The following is a 24,817-nucleotide window of genomic DNA, read 5'->3' as shown; positions in this document are numbered from 1 at the left end:
AAATTTATCCTTTGAAAGAGTGGAAAAGTTCAAATATCTTGGAGCAACAGTAACAAATGAAGAGTCCACTGCAAGAATGATGGATGTCACTATCTTGTCGAAAATGAACCAAGACTGTCAATGCTTAGCTTAAGACATAGGCCTATAGAATGTACATAGAGAGTTATATGGCATTCACACTGATAGTCATTGTCCAGTAATGATCGGAAAATCACAGTTAAGCTTTGAGCGCTAAGCATTTCAAACTTTCAATTGCTTCTCCTGCAAAATGTATTCCAAATTGCAGTGGACTCTTCAAATGTAAATGACACTCGGGAGGAAATTAAAATCAGAATAAATATAGGAAATGTCTGTTATTATTTGGTTGAGAAGCTTTTGTCATCCAGTCCGTTTTCAAAAAACCTGAAAAGTTAGAATTAACAAAACAGTTATACTCGTATTACCGGTTGTCCGTAGGGTTGTGAAACTTGGACTCTCACTTTGAGAGAGGAACATAGGTTAAGGGTGTTTGAGAATAAGGTGCTTAGGCAAATATTTGGAGCTAAGAAGGATGAAGTTACAGGAGAATGGAGAAAGTTACACATTACAGAACTGCACGCATTGTATTCTTCACCTGACATAATTAGGAACATTAAATCCAGACGTTTGAGATGGGCAGGGCATGTAGCACGTATGGGCGAATCCAGAAATGCATATAGCGTGTTAGTTGAAAGGCCAGAGGGAAAAATACCTTTGAGGAGACCGAGACGTAAATGGGAAGATAATATTAAAATTGATTTGAGGGAGGTGGGATATGATGGTAGAGACTGAATTAATCTTGCTCAGGATAGGGACCAATGGCGGGCTTATGTGAGAGCGGCAATGAACCTCCGGGTTCACTTAAAAGCCAGTAAGTAAGTAACCGAGAGTTGTGGTTACTATTCATAGCGATAAATAACAAACACACAACCAATTTGATTTTCAACAATGCATTCGTGTTTATACAAGCGATTTAAGCAGTTTCATAGTATAATAACGTGATACAGGTATTACAATATAATTATGCAGCTGCACACTTTCCTTTTACTCTCGCCGCGATCGCGACAATGCGACTTCCGACGTCCCAAGGTGTTCAAAACCAAACTTCAGAAAATATTCACCAACTTGTGTTTTAAAAACAAATTTCACTCTAAAATTAAAATGGAAAAAAATAAAATAAAAGAAGGGAAAGAGAGAGACAGAAAAATGCCCCTCCGAAATTGCCGCCCTAGGAAACTGGCTAGGTTGCCTAGGCCTAAATCGAGTACTGCGAGTGCAATCTTTTCTCCCACTATTGTACATTTACGCATTTTGCAGTTCACTGCATGTGTTTATGACAACGGACAAATGAGAGCTGAATCTCATTACCGCTGAAATTTAGCCAGAGGGAATACAGAGCGGTATATTGGTGCTCTCACCTAACAAGTCGGTTACATAGCGCGCTATTTCCTTCATAATCTGCAGATTAAAATGTTCTCCACTGTAACGTCGTACAAACGTGTGTACTATGTCTTCTACAAATCATTTGTTGGCATTTATACTCGTTAAAAATGTGCTAAACTGACATATTATGTGAATGAATATGGCTTTTATGTCGTTCATCCACGAACACACCCGTAATTGCGTCTCTGACTGTGGGCAGAGTCCCCAACACAGACACCTCCCAGAGCTTGTGTGCAGGAGAATTACAAGGCAATAACTGGGATATCAAAACGACGCATTTCGTGTTCCAAACATCGGCGAAAACTAAATAAAAAAGCAATATGTTGTTTACGTAAAAATTGAACACGAGTAACAACGCAGTTCTGTTCTAGCAAAGCCGACAACTAGGGGTGGGTTTTGGTGGGAATGGGAAAAGCGAAAATTCTATCGGTTTCGATGGAATTGGGAAAGGAGTGAATGATTTCTCGACATTACAACGAGAAAGAAAGGACAGGAGATGGGGAAGTAAGGTGACATCACAGCGTAACAATCTCTATAGTCTCTGTGTACTTAACTTCGTAGCAGAAAGAAACGCGGGAAATTAAGTTAGTCCTGAAACTAATGTTTTAGAGTAAATCCTCGTGAATTACCCTGTATGTGATCGTCGAGTTTATCTCGAGCAGTTTATGTCATATAAATTCTATACATTCCCAATATATTATGTAACTGACCTTGATTATATGTAATTTTCTACTTTATTTTATGTTATCTCTAATGTATCTTTTTTGTGTTGTTTTGTATTCTATTATGTTTCATGTATATTATCCAAACCTGATTGAGTGGAAGAGAAGACCTTGTGGCCTTAATTCTTACTTACTTACTTATTTACTGGCTTTTAAGGAATCCGGAGGTTCATTTCCGCCTTCACATAAGCCTTATAAAATTTTAGAAGTTTAGAGCCTGCATTTTCTGATAATATTTGTGGTCGTTCACGTACATATACCCTTAAATGCATAAACAACTGACCGGAATTGAATAAAGTAGATGAGCATTACGAAAATAACGCCTCAATAACTTAAGGCTGGTTCACAATAAACTGGAAACGAGAATCGGAACGAAAACGAAAACTGTAAAATTGTTAAAATGTGTACATTTAAATGTGAGCATTCACAATTAACGAAAAGCTTGCCTGAGCCCGAGATCGGGAACGGAGAGTTGGCCAAGTTTCAACTTTAGCGTTCACGTTTCCGATCACAGCCCACTAGATTCATTCTATTGCCATCTAAAAGCTATTTTGTCGTCGTATATTTTGTAGCAAAAAGACCGTGACATAACCTATGCATTATTTTGTTCTGTGCTGTGCATCATGGAGCAAGTTTTATTTGATGAGATTCTAATATTGAGTGTCGAGGAAAATCCTCACGTATAAAGATGAGAAAATGAAGGAGAATACGTGGCTTTCAATAGCTGCATCTTTGAACACCGATCGTAAGTGAATCATATTTTATTACTGTATTGGTTGTATTACACACTACATATTCATGATTCAATTCAATAACTACTGTTGTGTTCATTTTTGTTCTATTACAAATGTTTCTTCTCTAATTATTTTACGTTATGGTAGACTTAAAATAGGTTGCGATAATAAAGATGCATGGGCATATTTATAGTACCGTACCTAATGAAATGTTTCAGTTGAAATTTCGAAGTTGGTTAACTTGTGTTTATGTTGGCTGCCTTGTATTCATGAGAGAACGCCATTGATCAATTACATACAAATAACATCAGAATGAGTAATATCGACTTTACATATCGTTATTGACATGCATATCGATATGCATAGTCGTCTACGTTCTCGGTTTATTGTGAACTAGCCGTACCCGTGCGCTCCGCTGCACCCGTTAGAAATAAATATAAAGTAATTACATAATTAAAATAGGACATTTGATTCAGGGAACATTCGTGTTTGATAGAAGGATAAATCGTTTATTATGTTACTTAATTTAAATTGTATTAAAAAATTAAAATGCGAACATTTTGATCCAGAGACCACTCATTTGGTCATAAAAATTATTTTAGGAAATACAGGAAACGAATATACAGAATAGCCTATCAAGTTTTCTGTGTATAAGAAGCTATTTTAATCTTACCTGTTCTCGATTCACTCAGAAGTTACTGTAATAACATTATAGCATTATGTCCATCTAGAGAAACTGCACTTTCCAATGGTGAATTAATAATTAATTATACAAATCGGTTAATTTAGTTTCCGATATTACTTCATACAAACACACAAACATTCTCTGTAGGCTACCGTATGTTTCATAGCTTTCGATTGTTGTCCAAGGTCCCTTATAGACGAAGTCATTTGTTTTTTATTTCATTACACCGCCTTAGATGGCGTTGTTATTGTAATTTTGAAACTCATTTATCTCATTAAATATCAGTCCTATCAAAATTTTGCATGGAATACAACTTATCGGAAATTATTTTTAAAGAAACTTTTGTTATGTAATATTTTTCATGAAAATTAATAATAAGGGAAGTATTTCGATTTATTTAGTTCAAGCCCCCTTATAACTCCCCTTTGAATAAAATATTTTGAATGCCGTATAGCCTAAATTCTAAGTTACAACGAACTTAATTTATATTCCAATTTTCATATAAATCGGTTCAGCCATTATCACGTGAAAAGGTAACAAACATCCGGACAGACAGACAGACACACAAACAAAAATTTCAAAAAAGCGATTTTCGGTTTCAGGGCGGTTAATTATATATATTAGGACCAATTATTTTTGGAAAATCGAAAATTACCATAAAAATTTCGGCTACAGATTTATTATTAGTATAGATCAAACATTTTCATATTCCCGTCCTCTGCTTCTCGTTTTCATTCTGGTTCTCGTTCCCGGTTTATTGTGAACCAGCCTTAACTAACATCAATAAGTTATTTATTCATGCATAGCTAAGGCCTGTAACAATGCATTTCGAGTACCTAGAACAGTAAAACGTACAATAAAAATTAAAGAGTTCCTTGATGTATAGAGCAACTAACGGTGATGGGGAAAAAAGTGAATGTACTAGACGTGGATGCCGGTGAACAATAAACAACGAAGAACTCTGACTAGAGACGAAATTGCTATATTTAGAAGGGAAACGACAGTATCAATCACGCTTACAAAACGAAGAATAAGAGTCAAGGAAAAAAACACTGCACTTTAACAGATGAAGCAAGTCCGTGGAATGAAATGTACAAACTCACTTTTTGAAAATTAAGGAGCAAAGCTAGTCTAACTGTTCTTGACAAGCCAGATGAAAATAATACCGCTAAAAAAATTGAAGTGCAATTAGTACTTTATAGACTATGGACTATTTCGATTATATGGCATCATTCCATTTTCCACCAATGAAGTGAAATGAAATGTTGAATTCCAACTAATCACAGTCAGACATCGCGATAAGTTTTACAGCTCGATTTATTACTAACAATTTATCGCATGGTCGTTCCTTTGTTCAGTCAGTGTCGCCAACTGTTTCCACGTAAATCGATGAGCATGAATTCATTGTACTAAATAAAATGTGAAATCCTACTTCCACATCTACATCTACATCTTCTAATTCCATGTCCATTGTATCTAAAGAAAATTAAACTTCTTAACAATTGTTCATTTAGCCTAATTAAAGTACTAGCACAGTCTAGGATATACAGTCACGAAGCTTGAGTTGTGAGGGTGCTAGGAACAATAGACTGTGCAGGTACTATTTCGCATTGTCTGTAACGAGGCGATAGTAGCGATCTTAGTGGTTAGCAACTATCTATGGACGCATATTTATTACGTATTGAGCTTCGTGACTGTAGATACTAGATTGTGGTATTAGGTTATTTGTAGTTATATTACAAAATGTTTAAATTTAATTATGATTTCAGCAGATAAAGAAAATATATTAATTTATTTTATAATAACCAGAGAAATATGCAGTACATGTAATTTACATTGTTAAACGTATAGGCCTATTTTGCTCTTCTCATTTGGTATTACTAAGTAACATCCAATTTCTTTATTGGGGTATTCGATATTCATCTATTTGAATTTCACAATGTCTGAACAGGCTAAGTTTTCATAAATATATAATTATTAACATTTTGTGAGCGAATTTAAGGGATATATTATTTACATTTTTGTTTTAATCACGAAATAGTCCTAATAAATGTCACTTGAGGTCTGAGATTTCCCGATAAATCCACGAGCGAACTCTTGTGACATTACTTCAGATAATTTCTAGACTAAAGGCCGATTTCACCAATCTTATTTAACTTTAATTGTTATTTAAAGTCTTTTAAATTGACACTTAAAGTGACAATGCATTTCACCAAGACAAATTGTACTTTAAGCTCTCATTAAACTACATTTAAGTTAATTGGTCAATATTTGGTCGTTTAAATAACACAAGCCTAAACTTTTTAAACAATTTCAGCTCTCCTTTACAATTTAATATAAGAAATCTAGGCCTATGTGAAAGCGGGTTTGTTTATGGAAACCCGCGAAATTTTCAGGGACCAGCAAAGAGAGCTATTCAGTATACAGGTTTTGGTTAATAAATAATGCGCTATGAGATCTATGCACAATGCCAAAGAAATAAAGAGCCCCTTCAGTTCGCAACGCCAGAAGTTAATGACGACATTCGGCAAAGGATTATTCAGAACTCGAAGTCAACACTGGGCGACTGAGAACCCTAACATCGTGTATCAACAGCCACTACACGACTAAAAAAAAATCGGTACATTTACTCTTTACTGACGCGGGCTACTTTTTCGTGCGCCATTCTGTACAAGATAATTTACAAGTTGTTTGATTTTCTGACCTGTTGGTTGAACTGCTGTCGGGTACTGCGAAAACATTCGCCTACTTCTTCAGGAGCCCGAATACATTTTTCAGCCATTCTCTTGTTTCATTATGTCGTTGGTGGTCTGTGGTCGAACCCAGCTGCGGTACAGCGCTTTGTCTAAATGGGATATGCATCCTTTCACCGCTGAATGTGGCCACACAGTCCTAAATGCATTGTGCACGTGCACAGCTTTATCAAAATCAATAACAGCAGTCTCAGAGGAAAGTATTTATTATTCTTAGCACTTATTTAAATGTCCGTGTGTACGTTGATTGCCGTTTATCGAGCTACAATCAGAATGCAACAGGTACTCAGTGACCATAGTACATAGCACTATTTTATTATATATATATATATATATATATATATATATGATTTGAACTAGTAATGGAAATTACAGGAAAACGGCTGAATGGATTTTAATAAATGACCCCTCATTTTGAAGCTTGGAACTCAAAGTTTTTCAGGAAAATAGTACTTTTCAGTGAAATGTCAATTTTTCAACATAATTTTCCTATTTTCCAAAATCCATCTGTCGTCAGTTTCGAGAACTAGCTAATTGCATTTCAGAATAAAACAAAACACATACTACAGTAAACAATATTACACGAAGGCCATGATCTGCAAGAATGCTGACATATTTAGAGCTCAAAATTATTAAAAACTTGACTTACTAAAAATAATTTACAGGTTCGATTCTGTGGTGTGTAATTTTCTGGGTACAGCTGTGTATTGGATATTAAAAACTACAAAACTTGAGGTGGTTTGATGACATTATTACCATTAGAAATGAAATATTATTGTAGTTAATGTCATGATGTGACTATTTTTCATTAATTATACATATTAATGCTATACTGATGATATGAAAGTGAAACGTTTTGGGGTTATATAAGTAGATGTAGGGAATAACTTAAATTATATTTTGATTTCTATATTTTACTGAGTGGCGGCTGTATAGTATATATAGTATATGTTACTGAAAGCTATAAAACTTACGTAAGATAATAATATTATTAAAAATTAAATATTTTTATAGTTATTAATCAAGTGGGGTTGGGTCTTTTTCATATATTTAATGGCGGTGTGGTGTAGATATTTATATGCGTGGTTGTCTTCAGTATTGGCTCGAGAGGGAGTATCTTTCATTATTATGGAAGCAAATAACTTTCAGAATGTCTGGTATTCTTAATTGAAATTAAGTCTGAAAAATGTTTATTTGAATGTCTAATGAACTTAGTTTGCAGCATTTGCTGCACAAGCCACTAGTACATATTTAAAACCAAAACTTCGTACAGTATTGGAATGCACCGTGAATGTCACAACTACACAAACAATGCAGGGAAGAGCTGCAACTACCAGCATTTTTATCGCATACCTTAATAAGCGGTCCTTAATAAGCTTTTATAAACATCTCCAGATATCGATAATGAAGGTACCTTTCTTCTTTTACCGCTGTAAATACATCGTCGAGCATACGATATAGAACTTCTTTCATCACTATGATTTATTTTCGATGGTCGCTGTGAAATATCCTCCTCTGATTTTATTTTCGCGCTGTTGCTAAGAGATATCATGGTTATGTTTTCGATCATTTTTGAGTTTTTATTACGCTTACATGTCCTATATTAAACACTTTTGCTTTACATGATTTGATTGAGAGAGACTAGAAATAGAGGCACTTTTTAATTTCTTTCTTTAAATAAATCGATCGTTGTCTATAATGATATCGAATGTCCATTGAAAATACGTCACAAATAATGTATAAATTTATAATACTTGAATAATTATTCATCAGTTACAAATGAATATTTTTTACATTCAAAACACAATAAAACATCACTCGGCCAAACAAAACTGCTGCATCATAATACTATCGAAAAATCGAAAGAGAATTGAGAGGACAAATTTAAAAGGTACGCAAAACGCAAGGGGTTGTGGGCTGTACAAAACTAAATATGTGAGCTCCAAGCCTGTTGGCCACTAGTCTCACTTCGGGTTACGCTGCTCCACTGAAGGAGCTCTAGAAAATTTTGAAGGGGAAGCCGAAATTGGACGTAACCTCTTAGGTACCACATACGCGAGGGGGACGGAGATTTGATCAAGTGATCACGGGACGGGGCGAGGAGGAGTTGGCTGTTGTTTGCCGTTAGGATGGCAAGACGCTGTCATCTGTTGTTCGATGACAAGGCATGCGAAGGCCGTCGGAAGAGGCGCCGTGAATTCTAAATCTGCAATTTGAGAGGTCCCTGTCCTTTCAAATTGCAACTAATTGAGTGACCTCGTACATTTAATAGACAATTTAGAGGTTCTGAACTAGGGCATCATAATACTATTAAAAATTTTCATAAATAAATAAAACACTGTTCTCTATTAAATCACTCCTGACTATTCATTAATATTTTGTGTTTGTTTAGTATGGTCATTGTGCCATATTAATAAAATTCATTTTGCACCGCTAAACAAATTACATTGACACAACTCAACTATAAAAACACCTCTTTCTTCAAGTGAGTTGTATGTCCTACTACTTACCCCCACCACTTTCTTCCCATCACTCGGTACACACATTTACGTGGGTGTATTCAGTCTGGAATTCGCGTGTGCCGTATGCTAATAGCTGACGAAGTCAAATTTAAGAAGCTCGTAATTTACCGCAGCCCTCCATAACATTGCCAGATATTAATTCTGCATATTTCTGATCACATGAACATTTAAAAGAAAGAGTTTATATAAGGGTGTGGAATTACATTTTGGGTGAACATTCTGATTTATTTTTTATTTTTCCAATATATTATTTGGTTCTCTCTCCTTAAAATGGAATATCTCATACTATGATTATACTCAAATATTCTATAGTAATGTCACAAGAAGTCGGAGATTTGCCGATAAATCCACGAGCGAAGGAGTGAATTTATTTGGGAAATCTCAGATCTCTTGTGACATTTATTAGGACTATTTCGTGAATAAAATAAAAATGTAAATAATATATCCCTAAAATTCGCTCACAAAATGTTGATAATTGTATATTTATGAATACTTAACCTATTCAGACCAACACCGGGCCATAAGCTTGAAACGATGGAACCAAAGAGGTGTACTAGTATGGCCGTCAACTTACCCATAGTTCATCCCTTTTTCCGGTGTGTTTATCAGCTGTTTTGTTCATATTATTACGATTACAAATTGTTTCGTGTTGTGAATATTTCAAAAGTGTAGTCAAGTTCAGCAAGAGTTATTTTTTTTTATAAATAAGCTAATATTCTGTTCAGCTCAACTGTAGAATATGTTCGTTGATATGTTCCCTTATGCTTTAACATATGAAGGAGTGCCAACATCCTTCTTGATAAAAGAAAGAATGTGGAAATGAAATGTTCAGTCCATGTCACAACCATAACACTTTTAATAAATATATAGTGAAACATATATTGATATAATAATCTGCTAGTACTCCTGTTACCTCCACATCCATTCTAATCCGTTTACGTATGACCGAAATTGATAGTAGCAATTTAATATTTGACAATTGGCGGTATTTTGCGGTGGATTATGGGGCGTAAAAGGTGTAGTTTGACGTCATATCCGTCACACCGATTTGAAGCATATTTGGCTTGAAGTACTCCCTCCTTTCTTTTTATCCTCTCAGATTCAGACATTGTGAAGTCGAAATAGATGAATAACGATTATTGCAATAAAGAAATTGAATGTCATTCAGTAATGCCAATTGAGAAAATCGAAATTCATGTTTAACAATGCTAATTACACGTACTGCGCTTTTCTCTTGTTATTATAACAGAAGTAGGTTTTCATTATCTGCTAAACTCGTAATTTAATTTCAACATTTTATAATGTAATTACAAATAACCTGATTAATACATTAATGAAATGAACAATTGTTATGAAGGAGTGTCATTTTCTTTAGATACAATGAACATGGAATTAGAATATGAAGATGTAAATGTGGAAGTAGGATTTCGCACTTTATTTAGTACAATGGATTCATGCTCATCGATTTACGTGGTAACAGTTGGCGACACTGGTTAAACAAAAGAACGACCATGCGATAAATTGATAGTGATAAATCGAGCTGCAGAAATTATCGCGATGTGTGACTGTGATTGGTTGTAATTCAAAATTTCATTACACTTCATTGGCCGAAAATGGAATGACGTCATATAAACAAAATAGCCATTCATATTTTCTGCCTTTCTCTTAGTCTCAATTTATATTATTGTACTATTATCCTATTGTGCTAGAGTAATACTAGCCAACCGTTGTTGACTAGCACATCAATAATAATAATAATAATAATAATAATAATAATAATAATAATATTAAATAAAATAAATAACTAAGTAAGCAAAGGTCAACAAACAATCGAAAAACAAGCCTCACACGTTGCAATGCCTTCTGTTTGACCGGCATTACAAAGATTGTGTAATGTCCACAGAGCAAGCCCTTTCCTCTAGTCACCCCACTTTTCCGCCCTTTCAGATAACGTCACACACAAAGACAAACATGTGCGCTACCAACAGGTTGACAGCATGTGTCAACGAAACAAGCCAAGTTATCACGACACACGACCCCGCACAATGAACGTTATCAGTCCCCACTATCTTATTGCCACTGACGAGGGTTTTGCGTGGAACTTCGGCGCCTTTGATCACTATATTTCAACGCATATTTATCACCTGTTTCTCTGCAGTTCTGCACAAATGTTTGTCAGGTTGCAAAATAAATTTGCAGTTTGCGTGCTATCAATATTGAAGGGTATAATATACGTGGTGGGCCGGCAACAGGGCACAATCAGTTTGTTTTCTTGTTTCGGGATGTGTAATTCGTTTGTGCGAGATCGTGCGTATTTGCTTGTTTTCCGCACAGAACCAATAGGCGGTAAGTGTGAAATACCACATTCAGTATTCCCAACGTAACACACATAACAATTTCCCTCTTCTTACCGCTTAAGCGCCACATTCATTTTACTGCTTTAGGCTTTTAACATATTATTTTAGAGACGTTTAACATAGTAATAATTATAAATTGGAAACTTACCACTGCAATTTCACCTAAATTGCAATGTTAATTATTGTTTTTAAATATTTGCAAAAATTAAGTAAAGTCTACTACTCCACGAAACTTATTGCATTCCTGATACAAGTAACATTAAGGAAGCTGTGAAAAAATCAACAAGATTCCAGATGCGGATGTTATTATTGCAATATGTTATATAAATAATATTGTTAAAATATTAAAATGAAAAATAAATCATTACATAACCTTACCGTTTGTTTTAAGTTCTCATTTATAGACTGGGGGAAAAAAAAGACAGACGTATATCACGGCCTGCTGGAGTATAGTAAACACAGAAAACATTTTACACCAACAATGTTAAAGAAAGATAGTTTGGTGTTCGGAAGTTGGCGTCATTAAACAGAAACCAACATGGAGATTTCATTGCAACTAATTAGAAATTCGTCTTTCAGGTATGTAATAAACTACGTTTCGCTTTTTCAATCTTTTCCTCGACCATGAAAACGTCAACATACCGCTCTTGTAACGCATATTACTATTACAGCGAATCTTCGCAGTGTAGAAGGAAAAGATCGCTCGTCAGCAGGAGGGATGGTGGAAAGGAGCCCGTAGGTAGGGAATCTCTGTACCTGTAAACAAACCATTACGTATGTTCAGTCCATAATAGTACATTATGCAACGAGCCTATAATGGTAGTAATTAAGACGCGAGTATGTTTGTTTATGAAACGAGCGCAAGCGAGTTTCATAATTTTCATACGAGCGTCTTAATTACCATTATAGGCAAGTTTCATACGACTTTTTATGCTCGACCATATTTCTAACTTGAAATTATTCATAAGTATTCATGCTATGGTTATGTGAGGAGCGGAACTGACCTTCTAAATTGTGAGATGTGCGCAGACGCGAAAGTATTTATTTTTTCCGAGGAACGAATACCATTGACCTTGATATAATCTAGAGAATAACATGAACGTTAGTCTTAATATAACCTGGAAATTGATTTAGAATTGAAAAACGAGATGACAAATTGAATTTATTTGAATATTATTTACAATTAACGCTAATTATTATAGTAACAGAACATAATCTTCTGCGACAGTATTGGATTTCCAGCCTCGTCACTTTTCGCTAGTTGTCTTTCGATTGCATATCCGAGAATAATCGATACTTGCGCTTTTATAATGCTACAATGGTGATTTCCCATTGGCTGAACAACTGAACTATAATGAATAGGTGTACTTTAATGAGGTCCATTAAAGGGCTACTGCCAGGTGTATAATTACTACATTTCGGCATGGTCGAGCATAAAAATATTTATTAGTAATCGGATGACGTGACTGCTCTATTTCTCCATGATTGTCATTTTTATTAATTAGGCATAAATTTGTCTCTTGAACACTGTGTAATGAAAGTAGAGAAATTATTTTAAATGTGTATCATTAATTACATGAATAAATGAGTAGAAAGAAGTCAGTAACAGAGAATTAGTGACACTTACTTATTTACAAATGGCTTTTAAGAAACCCGCAGGTTCATTGCCGCCCTCACATAAGCCCGCCATCGGTTCCTATCCTGTACAAGATTAATCCACTCCCTATCATCATATCCCACCTCCCTCAAATCCATTTTAATATTATCCTCCCACTTGCGTCTCAGCCTCCCCAAAGGTATTTTCCCCTCCAGCCTCCCAACTAACACTCTATATCAGAGGTCTCCAAAAAGCGTATCGTCTTTCGTGCTCTCGATGCTGCCCGCCGAACACAGTGTGCTGTAAGGCTATAGAAGGGGAAGAGACTCGTACCTCAACAGATGGGAGCGATCAGTGGGGGATCGCGGCAACGGTCTGCTTATGTTTGCAAATAATAACATCAAAAGAATAAGAAATATCATACGTTTGTATATTATTTTGACATATATGAAGCTGTTTTTAGTAGGTTATTTTACGACGCTTTATCAACATCTTAGGTTATTTAGCGTCTGAATGAGATGAAGGTGATAATGCCGGTGAAATGAGTCCGGGGGCCAGCACCGAAAGTTACCCAGCATTTGCTCATATTGGGTTGAGAGAAAACTCCGGAAAAAACCTCAACCAAGTAATTTGTCCCGACCGGGAATCGAACCTGGGCCATCTGATTTCGCGGCCAGACGCACTGACCATTACTCCACAGATGTGGACTACAAACTGGTTAATTGTGGTTTCGACTTCAGATTCAATTACATTTACAATCTTGAAATTCCTTCTCTGAACTGTAATTGGAAACAATTTAATTTTCTTAAACTTTGACTTTGTTCTGGACACAGTATTTTAGTAACGTCCCGTATGCACGATTTTACAAATGATTCTTCTGTAAAGGGCTTCATTGATTTTCCAGTATTCCAAGCTAGAACATAGCTAGCAAGAAGCTTTTATTTTTTAAGACTGAGGACACGTGTGCGATTTGTGTTTGTATTTTCTTATTTTATATTTATCAAAATATTTGTAGGCCTACGCATTTCACCTAAAATTAAACGAAAAACTATATGTTTGTCATGCGGAACTGAGTGTAAACGTATTGTAATATACTGATTATTATGTATAACCAACAGTCATACAGATAGCCCCAAAAAAAATTATTTTCACATGTCCAACATGCCTGTAATTGTATGATATTCTTTGTGAATAGTCGAGTATTGTCGGCGCATGTTGAATTTTAACACACCCTTAAGAATTTTCGAACAAATTAAGCATTTCACATTCTCCCCACTAGCACAAAAAAAAAAATTCTCTTCCTATTCATCCTTGAATGTACCACGTCATGATTAGAAGACATTGTGAAACGGTGGAACACGCCGACCAACACAATGATAATGGCAGTCCGCCACTGCTCTTCGTTTGCGCATAAACATTGAGTACAGTACAGATGGGGATGGGTGAGGCGGAGCGCGCTCATTACGTACTGGCTTCGGTTCCGTTCAGGAGCTTACTCGCGAGTACGCTTTTGGAGACATCTGCTCTATATGCATTTCTGAATTCGTCCATACGTGCTACATGTCCTGCCCATCTCAAACGTCTAGATTTAATGTTCCTAATTATGTCAGGTGAAGATTACAATGCGTGTGAAGAAATTTCCGTGACGAAATGTCCCAGGTGCGAGTTTTCGAGACGAAAAGTCCTGGAATCGTTAAATATTAGATTTCATATTAAAATAATTTTTCTTTGGTTTAAAGTTAAAGTTTATACTCTGTACGTATGTGACACTAGTCTTTCTTCATTTGGGTGCATTACTAGACTGAGAATTATCTTTCTCTCTTTCTTTCCTTTTCCTATACAGTCTCATATATTCTGAGCGACTGATTTGCCATAAACATGTTTATATGTGCGTAACGACACACACTTGCAGTTATTAAGATTTTGCGCCATGTTTTCTACATAGAAAATGCGAAAACCAAACAAAATTAATTCTAACTTCTAAACTGAAAGAGACGTGCGAAAACGGACAGAGGCTTTGAAAATGTTGCATTCATTAATGTATTTCACATATTTAACATATTTCAAAATATGTTTGTGCGAGATCGTGCGTATTTGCTTGGTTTCCGCACAAAACCAATCCGCGGAAAGTCTAAAATTACACATTCAGTATTCCCAACCTAAAGTCCCTCTTCTTACCGCTTAAGTGACATATTGATTTTACTACTTTAGGCTTTTAACATATTATTTTTAGAGACGTTCAATATAGTAATAATTATAAATTGGAAACTTACCACTGCAATTTCACCTAAATTGCACTGTTAATTATTGTTTTTTAATATTTGCAAAAATTAAGTAAACTCTACAACTCCACTAAAGTTACTGCATTCGTGATGCAAGTAACATTAAGGAAGCCGTGAAAAAATCAACAAGATTCCAGACTCATCATAGACTGGGGGAAAAAAAAGACAGACGATATCACGGCCTGCTGGAGTATAGTAAACACAGAAAATATTTGAAAGCAACAATTTTGAAGACAGATATTTTTGTTTTGCAAATTTGCCGTCATTGAACAGAAACCAAGATGGAGATTTCATTGCAACTAATTAGAAATTCCTCTTTCAGGTATGTAATAAACGATCTTCGCAGAAAATAATGTACGATACACGAGCAGTATGTTTTCTTTCAATTCTCGGAAATTAAAAAAGCTCAACTACGTTTCGCTTTTTCAAACTTTTCCTCGAACTTGAAAACTTCAACATACCGCTCTTGTAACGCATATCACTATTGCAAGCGGTTAAAATTCTGTAAAATTAGGGGAAGTATTACATGTTTTGGAGTTACTACTTAAACTATGGACTTTTAGGAATAAACAAAACATCGTTTTTGGATATATCAGTCTTTGTTCTTTCATTTCTATATAACACCTTCCCATAAAAATGGCACATAATAGCACCCAAAGACGGAGTTGAGTCAGTGTCTCGACGAAAATCTTTCCGATTCATTCTAGTGACCCTCAAACAATATTAAAGACGAAAGTTATGCGAGCACCTCTAAATCCCGGAGATTGTCGTGTCGATGCAGGAGATTGAAGTCGTGACCTAATTGCTGGTGACGTGCGCATTATGCATTAAAGTTGGTAGGTCTGTAATTTAACCATAAACTAATGACAAGAAATCTATAGCATCGAGCTACCTCTGATACGGATCGTCCTTTGTCGCACAAGTAAACACGTAAATAATGCAATATGGAAACCCACATACCTGAAATTAACTGATATGGTTGGTTTGTAGAGAAGAAAGACGTAACTCCACTCAAATCCGAGAACATCCACAGCCCAAGATCGTCATCTAAGTCAAAAAGGTCGTTTTCCCAACAGCCATAGTAAAATCTTGTAGCCAGAAGAGTTGCAAGAGCGTTGATTTTGAAGAAGCGATTCTGTGTTCCATAGAGAGCTAACCTGAAACAAAGTACAATGTGGTTGATACTCGTCACCATACACATCAGAGCGAAGAATATCGCATGAACAGTCACTCTGCCCTTTCCATGTACAGCCCATTCAAGCACTACAATCGTCGTTGAATTATGAGCGCAGAAGACCATCCTGCGAATGACTTTCATAACGAGCTTCATAAGGTTAAAATATGTTCAGCAGAATCTTTATGATTGGTGAAGTGCTCCAGCCGAATTGCACGTTAAATCATCCCTACAGTTACACAAGGGCTGACGACATCCAATAACAGCCTAAGATAAATGTGTAAGATAAATAATTGGTGACATTATCTTTGATTATTGAGTTGTTACCATTATGACTGGCAGAACAATCTGCACACAGTATAAAGAAGATACAGTAGAGACAACTCTTGTCGGCACCTTTGATGTTGTTGATACTAAAATCAAGCTTAGGGAGGTATAGTTCTCAGTGAATCCAACCATGTCACTAGTATCGGCAGCGCTAACAGCTGATTTTAGTGACCAGCTGTTCAGACATGCTAAACTTTCGGATGAAACTTTGTATTAACTTTTGTAATTATTCCGTTGTTCTGTAGAGATATTTGTGTCTTATTATGTAGGTCTAATGAAAATTCACTTTTTCTTTTCAAAATACATATAAAATTGCAGTGTTTATGATTGAAGTAAAACATACTAAAGGGTGCGTCAGAAAGAACGGATGGATTTCAAACTATCGATACGCAACGAGGAGAGAGATATAGTGAGGGGGACCACGACTGTTGGGTCAGCCATAGAATGCAGTTTCAGTTGAGAATGTGGTGTTGGTCTGGTGTACAACGTGCTTTCATCGTAGAGACATTTTTGAAAAATGAAGAGTCTGTGATCGCCACTCAGGACTCATTTCGACATCGGATGTCACGCTAGGATTCCAACTCGGAATACAATTTTGCGGTGGGTGGCTTCATTTCGTATCACAGGTTCAACATTAAAGAAGAAATCACCTGGACGAAATTCTATTGCACTGAGATTGTCCGAGGCTACGGTAAGATCTCGCGCCCTGCGACTTCTTTCTTTGGGACCATTTGAAGGCGTAAGTTTGTAAACATCGATCACATACACTGGACGAACTGAAGACAGCGATTCGTGAAGAAATCGTGGCAATTGCACCAGCTATGACTGTGAAAGTGATGGCGAACATCAGAAAACGCCCCGATGCCTGTATTGAAAGCCAAGGACATCATATGGATAATGTTGTTTTCCATAAATAAACTGCATGTATTGGTGAATATGTTGATAACAATAAATTTTTGATTTGATGAATCTTTACAATTTTCTTGCCATGTGAAATCCATCCGTTCTTTCTGACGCACCCTGTATTAGCGAAGTGCTTACCGTTTTATTCTATTTCTTCATATCCATTGCATTTCTTTCCATATAATGTTATTAGCTAGTCAACAAAATTTTATTATATCCATTGTTGACGTAACTTCATCGAAACGAATGTCATGATCTATGTAGCTAATGATTCAATATTACGTTACCAACATAAGCATCTACCAGTGACTTTAAAATTAGCGTCAATTAGTGAATATTTTCATGATGTTTACATACGGAAGTAATTATTATCATGATTATGTTGCCATTCCTTTGCCTCATGTCTTTCAAATTGTTAAAAGATGAGTAATAAATCTTTTCAGTTAATATTAAATTATGCCAGCCTGTCGTAGATGGAGAACCATCTGGTGGAGGTTCCAGACAATACACCCGGTTTCGTGACATGCGCACTCAGAATTTGTTCCCACGAAATGGGCTAGTTGACCTTACTGTATCTTCTTTATACTGTGATCTGCAATGCACTTTCATGACATTGCAGAAAGGTGTAGGTACACTGGGCTGCAGCCGATATGAAATTATATCGTTTTCCGAGGACTTTAGCAAACATGGCGAGGTGGAAAGCTATTTTCCTGAAATTTGTTTTTAAAAACATGTAAATACGACTTTTATAAGTTATTATTTAATATTAATTGATTTTAAATTATTCATATTCTTTTATTTTATAACATCAATAAGAATACTACACGAAAATAGTGAAACCACAGCCTTCCTTATTATCCATGGATGCTGTCATTGTTACAATCGATATATACGGCCAGTTATGTTTCATATTGTATTAACAAAAATGTATCAATTGAGGGGTTTGCCGGAAGAAAGGCGGATAGACCTCTACGCCCTTCTTCGGGAAAACGGTTTAAAATGTAGTGAATAATTATAGTAGCGAAATTTTGTTTTGATTATACTGTACATACCTGCAGGACAGGGCTGCGTGCGTGCGCGATTTAGTCAGTCAGTCTACAAGTAGAGCTAGTGCTGCGCGTTACGCATACTGTACTGTGTGTGTTTTCTCTTGGTAGAGACTAAGCAAATACATATAGTTCAATTTAGTCAGTCCAGTTGTTTCCTTTGACTGCTGTTTATGTTCATTATTGTCCTTGCTTTAAGAGTAAACAAACTTATGAAACTCATAGATTCAGACGGAAATATTTTATGTTCTATAAAGAGATTTGTTACAATATTCGGATTTTGGGCTTATTGTTATCAGGATTACACAAAGAATAAATTTTATTTATTTATGTTCACACAAAATGGAGACTTTCCTCTTTCTGTTATATTCAGAGATTTTGCTTTGCGTACTTAATGTCTACTCAGTATATCTGAAATAATGTAAATTACTTTATAAGTAGATAATAAATGTCATAAAATGTATCTTTGTTCCAATTCCGTGTGAAATTTAAATCTGAAATCTACATTAAATCTCCTAAGCAAATTATTATATGGATAAAGGGCGTACAGACCGAAGTTTTATATGGTACAAATATAATGAAATTTAATAACAAACTGCCTAAATGCTACAAAACATTTATACTCGCTAAGATTTTTAATTTAATGTATAATTTTGTTCACTATCTATATAATATTTTATTCAGGTGCGCTTTAAAATCTTAGATTGCCTGTATCTCAATTGCACCATATTGACGTATACGCCATTTTCCCGGCAAACTCCTCACTTTTATTAGTATAAATATAAAATGTTATTATAAATACCGATATAGAACTGAAAACTGAATCAAACTGAAGCATTTAACTACACATCATTAACAGAATTAGGAGTTTATTTACAGTTTATTGAAGACATACACGAACAAGCTGAATGATATAATGAGCTTTATGAGCTATTTGATAACAGAGTTTATACCTATACAAAGCCTTCTGTGCATCTCTTTTCTGTTTCCTAAGCGAAATCCTCGTAACACGATAATATTCCAAATCGATAGCGACTTCGACTCGGCATTTCTTTTGCAGCCCGGTGTACCACTAGCAACGCTGGAGACATTATGAGTAGTTCAATGATGGAGCTCTTGCTCACTACACTCGCGGCATCAACATCTACAAGAAAACCATATCACAGCGATGGATTGGACGCAACAGATCTACTTACTGGTTTACAATTCTCCGAATCTTACACCTTACAACTATTACCCAGAACGGTCACTCATGATATTCACTGGCATCTTACAAGGAATTTGGCATTTTTAATTTGGTTTATTTAACGACACTTTATCAACTGTTATGGTTATGTAGTGTCTGAGTGAGACGAAGGTAATAACACAGTCTAATATAATATACAGTCACGAAGCTTGGGATGATTTTTTGCATTTCTCGCGATAGTTGCTAGCCGCTTGGAGCGCTGTGAGTACTAGGAACAATAGACTGTGTCACTGCCATCGTGATCTAATACAGGCCTTAAGGCAGACCATGTGACTCGCTTAACCCGATCACGAAAGGCGGCGTTTCAACCATATAAATTAGTTGGAATGCATAAACAGTAACATATGTTTTTCTAAAATGTAGTGTAATTGCATTAATAAAATTTAAAACAAGATTATGAGATACTTCAGACATAATTCATTTGCGAGTTAAGATGTAATATTATTTTTGGTGTGAAAATTACGTTGTTCGTATGTGTAATACCTGCCTTTATTTTGATTAAATATTGCGAAATTCTTGTACATTCATTTATGCACGATTCAATAATTTTCAGTTGCACCGCACGGATATTTAGATACGTTCAAATTATAGGTTATGTTTACCGTCCCAGTTGCCCCTTTCTGTCTAATTTTAGTGGTCTCCAATGCCCTGCCATTCATACGGTAATTATAGGTTTTTTTAGTAGGTTATTTTACGACGCTGTATCAACATCTTAGGTTATTTAGTGTCTGCATGAGATGAAGGTGATAATGCCGGTGAAATGAGTCCGGGGTCCAACACCGAAAGTTATCCAACAAGTAATTCTAGGTTATGTTTACTATATCTTATATTCCTAAATTCGCAATTATACATTATAAAAGCATTTCATGTATGATACCCGGCACATTCAATTTGTCTGTATTTTAATACTACAATTTATTGAGTACTGAATTATTGTATTTATCTACTACTTAAGAGACGAAGTAACACAATTGTACGTACACTAATTTCATAGGAGTGGTATGATAAATTTTCTGTCTACAATTAAGGAAGGTGGATGTGCTAAATTAAAATCACAATATATATATTTTTTTTTAAACCTCAAAATAGTTTCCATTCTAAACTCAAAACGTTGATGCGAACAGATTATGTTAACACGTAAAATTTCTCTTCGCATTAAAATAACACAGTTTTGTAATTATTTCTGCAACATATTATGCAACAAGAAGTAAACGGAACTTATGGACACATTACACTAAATAAAACTTAGCAATGATACGCAATAAAGTTATAATATAATAATTCACTGAGCTCCATACACTGAAATAGAAAACCCGAACATACATTACGGCCTGGTCTAGATCGAAAAGGCATTGACTGTGCCGTATTTCGCTTTGTTGTGAAAAGTTGTGTAAACTGTGAAATGTTCGTTATCAGTTGTAATAACTGTAAATGGCTAAAATACAATAATATGAATAATAATATGGGACAAGGAGACGTTTGTAGCACTATAAATTGTAAGAAAAAGAGATTAAAGTTATCCTTCTTCCGAAAGATCCAGGAAGGTGATTTTATAAAATATAATATATGCTTTATGAAAATAATATATAAACCTTATGTATTTCATATTTCAATAGTGGAAGGAAGGTGTTAATTTTTTCAAAAGAATACGATATCGAAAGTACAATACATTTTGTCGTCTGCTGGGAAAAGGGTCTGTGATGAGGCGATAGTAGCGATCCTGGTGGTTAGCAACTATCTATGTTTGCATATTTAGTAAGTATTGAGCTTCGTGACTGTATATAGTAGACTGGGTAACATCAGCGAAGTGAGTTCAGGGTCCAGCATTTGCTCTGAATGGGTTGAGGGAAAACCTCGGAAAAAATAAACCAGATAATCAGCCAAGCAAAAGTGTCGAACCCACGTTCGTGCGCAGCTCCGGATTAGCAGGTAAACGCGACTGCAGCCTGAGCTACACCGATGGGTTAACATTCTCATACCGACATTATATTTACTAAAATGTTTATAAACTGATAAATTCTTAAATTCAGTATGTATGTATGTATGTATGTATGTATGTATGTATGTATGTATGTATGTATGTATGTATTTATTAACACTACAATTGGGTATAAACCCGATGGCAGTGATATATAATATACAATAATGCCATTACAATTGAGGGACGTTTTCACAAAACTCGTTATCTACAAAATCTTATTTTTTTCAAGACAACTCTTTTCTAAAATACACAACTGTAGATACAGAGTTTTGAAAAATCTCTTTTATTTCAAGATCAATTTACTGATATGCTTACCAACTTTAGCTTAATTCTGATAGCACCACTGGATTCTCCTGACCCAAAAACGTAAGGATACCGTAAGCTAAAACCTCAAAATCGAAAAAAATGTAGATAACGAGTTTTGTGAAAACGCCCCTCAATTATGTAATAATTACAGCAATAAAAGAAAATAAATAAAATAAACCTAAATTTATTTCTAACTATAAATAAATAGATGCAATAAACCTAGGACTATAAATAAAAACTATTCTATAATAACGCCTACGATAAGCAAACGTAAACCTAACTTATAAGTACTTCTATTTCACCCAACTATTACCAATTTAAGTAATTACATATCACCTTAATTAATTACAAATCAACTTAATTACATAACATCTTAATTACATATCACCTTAATTTATTTACATATCAACTTAATTACATGACACAACTTAGATAATTCACTGCATCTACAATTACATTTTCAGTCCAATCTTCTCAACCTTTCCTTAAATGTATCCAATCTTTCCTTAAATGTATCTTGAAAGTAGACACATAACACAAGATACAACGTAAATAACTTTAATGCTAATGTACTCAGGCATGTCCCAATTGTAACATGAAGCTTGCATAACTCTTATCAGGAGTTCACGCGGTCAGAAGTCGGCATTATAGACATCACAATGCAACAGAAGCTTTGGCCTAGTTAGTAACAAATTATAACTTTGTCCCACTAGTTTAAAGTTATAAATCTGTGTGAGAGGAAATGGGTAAAATGAAAGACGGGAGATGGAGTTGCACATCACTGTTCAGAATTTGTGTACGTGCGTCAACAAAGAGTATGGGCAATAACATTATTATAGGTCTATAAAGTAAACAAATCAGTTTTCAGTACGAATTACGCATTTTCTAATTGTGACTCTACAGGAGAATGTAGAAAGCTATACAACTCAGAGCTGCCGCATTGTATTCTTCACCTGACATAATTAGGAATATTAAATCCAGACGTTTGAGATGGGCAGGGCATGTAGCACGTATGGGCGAATCCAGAAATGCATATAGAATGTTAGTTGGGAGGCCTGAGGAAAAATACTTTTGGGGATACCGAGACGTAGATGAGACGATAATATAAAAATGAGTTTCTTCTGTCTCGAATCAATTTAATTACAAGCGCTTGAATCATTCATCCGCAACTACCGTCTTATTGAATTCTATTTTACAGGTGCTTCTGACTCAGAAATAGAATCTTCACACTATCAGACTCGCAGAGCTCTGAAAAGTTTAAATAAACCATATTCGAAAGTATTAATAATGTTAGTAACGGACGATCCAACCAATCCTATGTACGGAGACTCTTCCATTTTAATATTTCACACTCCAAATACGCTGAAGAATTGAAGGTTTGATTCCTGTTCCTCAGTATGCACTAGGTTTCAATATTGTTTTTACACACGTATTGTGAGAGTCCCTTTCACTAGGATGGAGAGATATTACCTCCCATCACACCAAAGAACGAATGCAATTTTATTGTCTACAGCCTTCTCTCAATCCATTAAAAAACTCGTGATGCGCAGTTGTTAGCAGACTTTGTTGCCATGACTACGCTTTCAGTAAATGCGTTCCTTTCCTGTGAGTGGATTTATGTTACTTCTAATATTGTATCACTTCTTTTCCAATCAGAAGCTTTTAAGGTAATAAACTTTTAATCTAATGCTGACGAACATCCTCGATCATGTTCGTGTAAAACTGAACATTTTAGAAAGATTTTGGAGTTTTTCTGGTAACAATACTACAATAAATTAAAGTATCAGGTACTTTACATAACTGAAATTCATGTCATTAAATGAAAATCCTTATGTAAATAGTATGCGACCTTTGATGTCTGAACTTAATTCTTCCTGTCAACATCTAAGTCTCCCTTGTCCAGTTGAACTTCGTAAATCTGTGACTAGGAAATTAAGAGAGGAATTAAGAAATGCAGAATTCGAATCATGGAAAGTAATGCCTGGAAGAGGCAGAGGTGTAGAATTGTACAGCCAAGTACCTAAAGCCAACGCCTGGATTTTTAATAAGTCTGGACTATCTACATCTGAATGGGTAACCTGCCTCAAAATGAATGCCAATTTAGCAGCAGTTATAGAAGTACCTGCTCGCTCTTTGGACGAATCCCGGTGCAGACATAGCTGCCCAGAGACTGAAACCCTTGCCCACGTCCAAGGTCAGTGTAACAGAGGTTTACTCCTCCGAAATGCCAGACACCATCATGTTCGATCCTTAATTGCAACTGCTATATAAAAAAATCTTGGATAGTAGAAGAGAAAGTTTTTTGCCTTGCTACTAATGGCTCCTCTAGACGTATTGACATCATAGCGTATTCCCAGACTACCAAGAAAGGATATATAATTGATCCTACCATAAGGATTGAAACGGGGAGTAGCCAGCCGGAGGATGTCAATCAAGAAAAGATCAACATTTATCTGCCAACAGTTGATTACTTCAAAGCAAAATACCAGCTTGAAGACATTGAGGTGATTGGTCTTCTTATTGGAGCTCGTGGTGTGATTCCCAAGTTCTTTGAAAGCTTCAGGAAGACTTTTGAACTACCACAGACACTTACTGCTGACATCATAACTTCAGTTTTGAAACGCTCTTGCCAAATTCTGAGTCGTCATATTCACTCTGTTAAATTTTGTTTTCTTCACTTTATAATTCATATATGTTTATTTCAATTTTCTTTCAACAAAA

Source organism: Periplaneta americana, chromosome 11, assembly GCF_040183065.1.
Source record: "Periplaneta americana isolate PAMFEO1 chromosome 11, P.americana_PAMFEO1_priV1, whole genome shotgun sequence".
Lineage (NCBI taxonomy): Eukaryota > Metazoa > Arthropoda > Insecta > Blattodea > Blattidae > Periplaneta > Periplaneta americana.
The sequence above is the reverse complement of the archived record's forward strand: the minus strand, read 5'-3'. Positions refer to the sequence as shown.